Below are 7166 nucleotides of genomic sequence, written 5' to 3' on the forward strand. Positions count from 1 at the left end.
CTGGTGCTTGACTTGCAACTTCCACAACTGTAGAAAAAATGTATTTCTGTGATTAACGGGCTGAGTTTGTAGTATTTTAGTAGAGTAGTTCTAGGAAGAAATCCATAATTCATAACAAGGAGTTTATTACATCAGGAGAAGTTCCTGATCCTGTAGTGATTAGACTTGTTAAAGGTTTAGGATATTCTCACACAGGATAATGGCAAGTGTCTAAAGTTTAAGAGAACAATAGATTTTGTAGTTTGCAAAGATTGGGGCTAAATCTATTAGGGTTTAAGAGAGGCTCAACAGAGATCATTTTAATCACCATTTTGAGATATGGTATGTTTTAGTGATGAAAAAATCAAATAGTGATTAATTTTTCAAGCCTAAGTAAAATAGAAGGAAAAGAGTAATAGGTCTTAAAATAATGTTAAAACAAACAAAATCTTACAGACTATATTATTTTTCTTTAATATTTTACATTACAGTTGTGATTAATATATTGGAGTAAATATATAAATGAACTTCTGTTCATCCTATTCAATTTTTGTAAAAGAAAATACTTGTAGCATATATATGTAAAGTAATATTACACAAAGTGAATTAATAAAATTACAGTGTTTGGCGAATAATAAATTGTCAATGAAGGTGGTAGGTTTTAAGTATGTTCATACTTCTTATCTGTTTTCCCTTCAATCTTCTTTGTTTGGCACCAGTGTTAAGTCCTTTTATTTGCACCTAATACTTTATAGAACTAATTGTATCATGGGTCAAAAGGTAATTTAGAGAAATTGATAATCAACTAAAACAAAGCTGTTTTTGAAATAAATATATAATTGAGGAAGTTTTATAATAAATATAAATTGTCATTAATTTAAAAATGATTATAATAAATAATAATCCATCATCCCTCTTAATGATGTTACTTTCTATCTGAAATGAAAATTGTCTGGAATACTAGAAAATCAGTCATAATAAAATAAATATAGTTTTAGTCTTCAAGAGCCATGTGACCCCTCAATTAAAAAATAAAACAAGTATTTCTTCCAAACAAATGAGTCATTTGGGAATGTCAAAATTGGTTTGTGAATGGCAATATGGCCAATAGACAAAGCATTTAGGAAATATGACCTAATCAGAATAGAAGAAATTATGCTATTGTCTGGCCACAACCCTTCTCTCCTTTCTCAGAGGAGACAGGATTAAATATCATTAGGAGCTCTTGATTGCATCTGGTTCTGCTTTCTGGGCAATAGCAAATTAGATCACCCATAAATTATTATAAATAAATCTTACCTCATGAATCAAATTAAAACATACAGATCAGGATAATTGTGTAACCTCTTGATTATAATTAGGGAAATAGAGCATAATTTTCATTGTTTTAAGGAATAATTATTTGCAAGTTTCATGTACACATTCTCAGGTCTAGGAAATATATCTTAGACTGCAGACTTTTCACAATTATAAAATTACTGAAACAGGTTGAATTTAATATTGTTTAAGCTTAATTTTAGTTTTTCAGTATCTTTTTGTTTCTGTTTTTGTTTTTTGGTCGGTCCTAGGGCTTGAACTCTGGGCCTGGGAGCTGTCCCTCAGCTCTTCAGCTCAAGGCGAGTGCTCTACCACTTGGTGCTATGGCGCCACTTCCAGTTTTCTGGTGGTTTATTGGAGATAGGAGTCTCACGGTCTTTCCTGCCCAGGCTGGCTTTGAACCGCGATCCTCAGATCTCAGCCTCCTGAGTAGCTAGGATTACAGGCATGAGCCACCAGCGCCTGGCTTAGTATCATTTCTTATAAATTGTATATATGTGTGAATATGTTTGCGCACATAAAACATCCATTTAGATGAGCAAGCCAGAAAAAAATTTGTACTAAGTTAAAATAAAACCATTTTATCTCTACCAAAATCACAAATCTCTCTCTCTCTATCTATGTATTCTAAATAATTCTATAAATATAGACTTGACCCACCCAAACACTGGTAATTTATCCCTGTGTTCACATCTATGTCTCACGGTTCTAATTTGTCTTTTGAGCTCCAAGAAAGAAAATGAGTTTTGTTGTCACTTACATTTTAGTCTTTTTTATAATGATAAAACAGAAAATACATGCCACATTCTTCATATCCAGTCACCATATATACACCAATTGAAAGATAGAAAATGTGTATAAGAATAAATATCCTCTGTTGGGAAGCACTGTGATGACCCATTACCTTGTAGCAATAAGCCTAAACATTCAATTCTGAGAATATCAAGTCCATCCAATTATTTTGGAAAGAGCCTTGGAGATTACATATTATTTCCATCTTTTTTTTTCTTTACAAGGGCTGAAATAGAATTCAAGAAAACAGATTCATTTTCCTTCACCCTTTCCTGACTAAAACTAGACATTCTGACTTAGACCTCTTGTCTTCAATTTTACTATAGTTGAAATTATTATTTAAAATAGATGTATTGATTTAAAATTAACTTGTAACCATATGAAATTTTGCTTATTTTACTTTATTTTTGTTTGTGGGGCTTGAACTCTAAGCCTCGGTGCTTTCCCTCAGCTCTTCAGCTCACGGCTAACATTATACCACTTGAGTCACAGCACCACTTCTGGCTTTTTCTGGTTATATGGTGCTGAGGAATCAAACCCAGGGCCTCATGCATGCAAGACAAGCACTCTACCACTGAACTACCTTTCCATCCTTTTGCTTTTACTTTTAACCAACAGGTCTTTCCATTTAATACATACATCTTTACAACTGATTAATAGTTGCAAAAAATTTTTTCTGATAGACAAATACAATTGATAGCAGTGATAGAAATGAAGTTGAAAAAACAAAACATAGATTAATAGAATCCTACCAACTTCAGTAATATCACAGAAATCAGGCCTGTATGTGTTGACATATAAACTGAGTGAGACTTTTGTGATTAAATTCATCGAACAGTAAAATATTTTTCTTATTTCCCTTATGAATTTTACTTACATGCAGTCCATACTGATAATGAATAAACTATAGGACATCACAACACAGAAAGATGAATGCTAGATTGAGCTTACTTGAAAAAAGTAAATTTCCTTGATATTTAGTGATCTGTGTACTTCTTAGTATGCTGAAACATGTTTTTGTCTTCTTAGGAGAAATATCTTTTTAGACTCTTTGTCATTTTTAATTGGAGTCATTTGATTTATATCATTGTATTATAAATATCTTTACAAATTTTGGATAGCAAACCATTAGCAGGCGTGTTTTGCCAAGAACTTTCCCTTTCCTTATGTGAGCATTTCAGTTTTGTTTATTTCCTTTGTAAAAAGCTTTTAGGATTGATGTCCTATTTATTTTTGATCTGTAGTCCAACCTTTTGGTATGACAGCTAAAACTCAATCAATCAAGGAAAGTATTTGTGATGTTGCTGTGACCAATATCAAGGATATCTTCCCCTTGATCCCTTCAAGAACTTTTATAGCTACACGCCTTACATTTATGCATTTCATGTCTTTTGACTTGATTATTTTGTATACTTGGAAGTGATTATTTTGTTTACTGTAAGGGACCACTTTTACTGTTGTGGAAGTAGCATTTTCTCAGCATCATTTGCTGAATAGACTACCTTTTTTCCATTGTGTCCTTTCACTCCTTGCTATTATGGTTGAAATTACCTCTACCTCTCTATATGCATTTAGAATTATTTCTAGACATTGTGCTCTGTTTCATTCCTCTGCATTTCAGTTTTATAATGTAACATAGTGTTTGTGTTGTAATACCATTTAAAGATATTTTAATTAAAAAACTGTGATGCCTTCAACTTCATCTTTCCCTTGGTATTTTTTGGCTGCTCCAAGTTTTTGGTGGTCCCATACAAATTTTTAAACTGATTTTTTTTCCTGTGGAAAATATCAGTGAAATTTTGACAGCTACTACATTAAATCTGCATATTATTTGGGAGCAGGATATATGTTTTAATGTTCTTAAATTTTCTGTTCCATGAGCATAGGATATAGTTCCATTTATTTTTATCATCTGTAATTTTTCATAAATATTTCAGTTTATTTTTATTTATCAATTTAAATTCATTCCTATGTTCTTTTGTATTGATGTTAGAAGGATCAATAATAATTAAAGAAAAACACATGAAAATTGTGATGCACATGTTAGGATGTATGGTCATAGTTAAAAAGAGACAACAAATTTTGACAAAGTTTTAGACAACAGATAATCCTTTACACTGTTGATGAGAACATAGATTGGTATAGACATTACGGAAAACAGATCAGAAATTAAAAGTACAAGGGCCATATGACTCTGAGATACTGAGTCTAGGTACTTATCAGCAGAAAACATAATGTCATCACCACATACAGATATCTGCACTGCCAAGTAGGGCTCATTTAATCAGTTTTTCATCTTAACAGTGGTTTCTTGAGGGAGATGGAAAAAGAAAAAAGAAAGCTAGGAAATTAGGAAGTTAGGAGGGAAGGAAGAAAAGAAGGAGGGAAATAAGGAAGGATTTTCAATAGTTCAAATATGGAAACAATTTAAGTGTATACAAACAGACAAATGGAAAAAATGTGTTCCACAAATATATAAAGTATATTAAAAGCAGAAAATTGTGATACATGCTAAAGCATGTATCAACCATTGGAAACAGGGTACAAATATTTGGTATTTTTATCAGCATCTGATAGAAATTTCAATCAGATGGTGATAGAAATTCAGGAATACACAAAGAAAATGATTGCATGATCTCACTTATGCATGGAATCTAGAAATATAAATGTTAATTTAAATATAAATTTGAAGAAGAAAAGTGGTTGCTTGGAGTTGATAGTATGATGGGGAAATAATGGGGAGATGAAATGCAAAACATGAGTTCTAGCTTGAAAAACAGTTGTTTTGAATAAGTTCTGAGCATTATATTCAGTTAATAGAATTTGATTGGCTCCAAGAGAAGTAATTTGATTAGCTATAATTCCAAAGGAGGAATGGTTCACTATTTTATCACGTCCCTATTAAAAGTTGGTTTGGACCTCATGAAAGTTATATACTTCCAAAAAAGAATGTTGTCTTCTTTTTTCTTGGTCCAACCTAACTTGAGAGGAGGGGAGGGGACTTCTTAGGAAACGGACTCATTACTTGGCTCATGTAACTATAACCCTTTTGTACGGTATCTTTACAATACAAAAATATATGTAAAGTAATATATCAAGCAATGTACTGGGAGAATTTACACTTCAATAATGACTTCAAGGTTGCAAAAAGATTTGAAAAGAACTGTAGATGCCAGGCTGAAATTAAGGGAGGAACTGAGTGGCAGTAGATTGAAGCCAAAACCTATTGATGTGCAAGTTATTACACACCACATGCAACGATATGCAGTTTGGTTTGGAGGATCGATGCTGGCTTCCACGCCTGAGTTCTACCAAGTATGCCACACCAAAAAGGATTATGAACCTAGGATTGGACCTAGCATTTGTAGTCACAATCCAGCGTTTGGAGTCATGTCCTAAAATTGACTTCCTAGTTATTTGGGGCTTGGGAAATGGAAAAGAGATAATCTTTCTGATTATTTGTTTTATTTGGATGGCTGGGTTTGAGGTTTTAAACCTGACTTGAATAGTAAGACCAAACATGATTATACAGGAATATTTAAATAAGTGTATCAACATGCAAATGTAGAAGAGAGCCAAAATCATTGTTTTTCTTTAGACTGAGTATTTGAATCTTATGTGTAACAAAAGCAGTGGGTTTTAGTTCTTTCTGTGCCCTGATATTTTGTATATTATTGAATTATCCAAGATTTGATGGGATTTATCAGTATGTAGATAGCTCTATAATGCTTGAATTGTACACTTCTAAGTGTGCAGTGCAAGAGTTTGTGTATATTTCATACTTTTTGTACTTTGAGGAAAAAATGTCAAAGAAAAATTAGTATCTGAGGTACAAAAAATGACCAAGTAAAGAATAAATTTTAAAAATAGCCTCATGAGACTTGGCATATGCACTCATGGAATTCCAGTTATTATGAATTGCTTCCATTTCCCTCTCCCTTACCCCAACAATGGTTTTCTTTGCAACTAAGAAGCTAGTATCTTAGATTAACTGATGCCTGCTAGTGCTTTCTGATTACTTACATTCTGTTTCTTGTTTTCAAAAAACAAGACAAGATGGTTGGACTTACAGCTCTAAGAAAAACAAGAACTACAAACAGTAATTTGATTACCAAAATTAGTATATTTAAAGCCTAACACCATTCTAATAAAGACACAAATTTCTTTTTAATACTTGTTTCAGGCTTGTTAACCTCTTCATAAGTTCACTAATAAATCTATTTTCGTCAATCTTCTGCAATAGTTCTTTAAAATCACAACAATTAGTTAGCAAGCTGACTTTTTATGTGTGCTATACAAATAATTGTGAACTTTTAATATATTGAATGCTTTCATTTTGATAACTGGATCTCTATTTGATATTTTCATTTGTATAACACATTTGCAGTCTGATTTTGTTTTTTTAGTGCCTATCCCTGACATATCATGGAAAGTTAATTTTCTTGGCATTTAAAAATATCTGGATCATGACGAAAAAAATGATGAAAATAAATTAAAATTGAATTAAAAAAATAATGACTTCAAGGGGCTGGGAAGGTGACTCAGTGGTAGAGCACTTGCCTTGCATGCCTGAGGCCCTGGGTTCGATTCCTCAGCACCACATAAGCAAAAAGAAAAAATCCAGAAGTGGTGCTGTGGCTCAAGAGGTAGAGCGCTAGCCTTGAGCTGAAGAGCTGAGGAACAGCGCCCAGGCCCAGAGTTCAGGCCCCACAACCGGACAAAAAAAAAAAAAGAACCATTTCCAGAAATTGACTAATTAAAAAAAATAATGACTTCAAATTTTGTCAATTGTAAAAGTTCCAAGTAACAAATATATTAGAACATAGTTTTAGCAAAGAGTTGGTGTTATTTTTTTAAAAATCACAATTTTATTTAAACTGAAATGAGAATGGATCACCCACCATCAGCACAGGATGGACACGGAGATAAAGCTGAGTGATGGTCACTTTTATGTTTTTCTCACCTTGATCAGGCCTTACACATAGTCTGTGATCAATGGCCAATCTGGATTTTACTGTGAATATTATTACTTCAACTGAAATTCACATTCAAATCCATAGGTATTTTTTATCCCTTGG

General features: G+C 32.5%; 1 long non-coding RNA gene across 1 annotated transcript; it reads left to right on the forward strand.

The window, feature by feature from the left end:
• The first annotated feature begins 230 nt into the window (after positions 1–230).
• LOC122107476 lies at positions 231–5460 on the forward strand. The gene is made up of 3 exons (XR_006147357.1): positions 231–240; positions 2521–2525; positions 5229–5460. It is a non-coding gene; the product is annotated as an uncharacterized LOC122107476 (long non-coding RNA).
• Positions 5461–7166: the final 1706 nt, after the last annotated feature.

Source organism: Dipodomys spectabilis, unplaced genomic scaffold, assembly GCF_019054845.1.
Source record: "Dipodomys spectabilis isolate Male_0828 unplaced genomic scaffold, ASM1905484v1 ptg000002l, whole genome shotgun sequence".
Classification (NCBI taxonomy): domain Eukaryota; kingdom Metazoa; phylum Chordata; class Mammalia; order Rodentia; family Heteromyidae; genus Dipodomys; species Dipodomys spectabilis.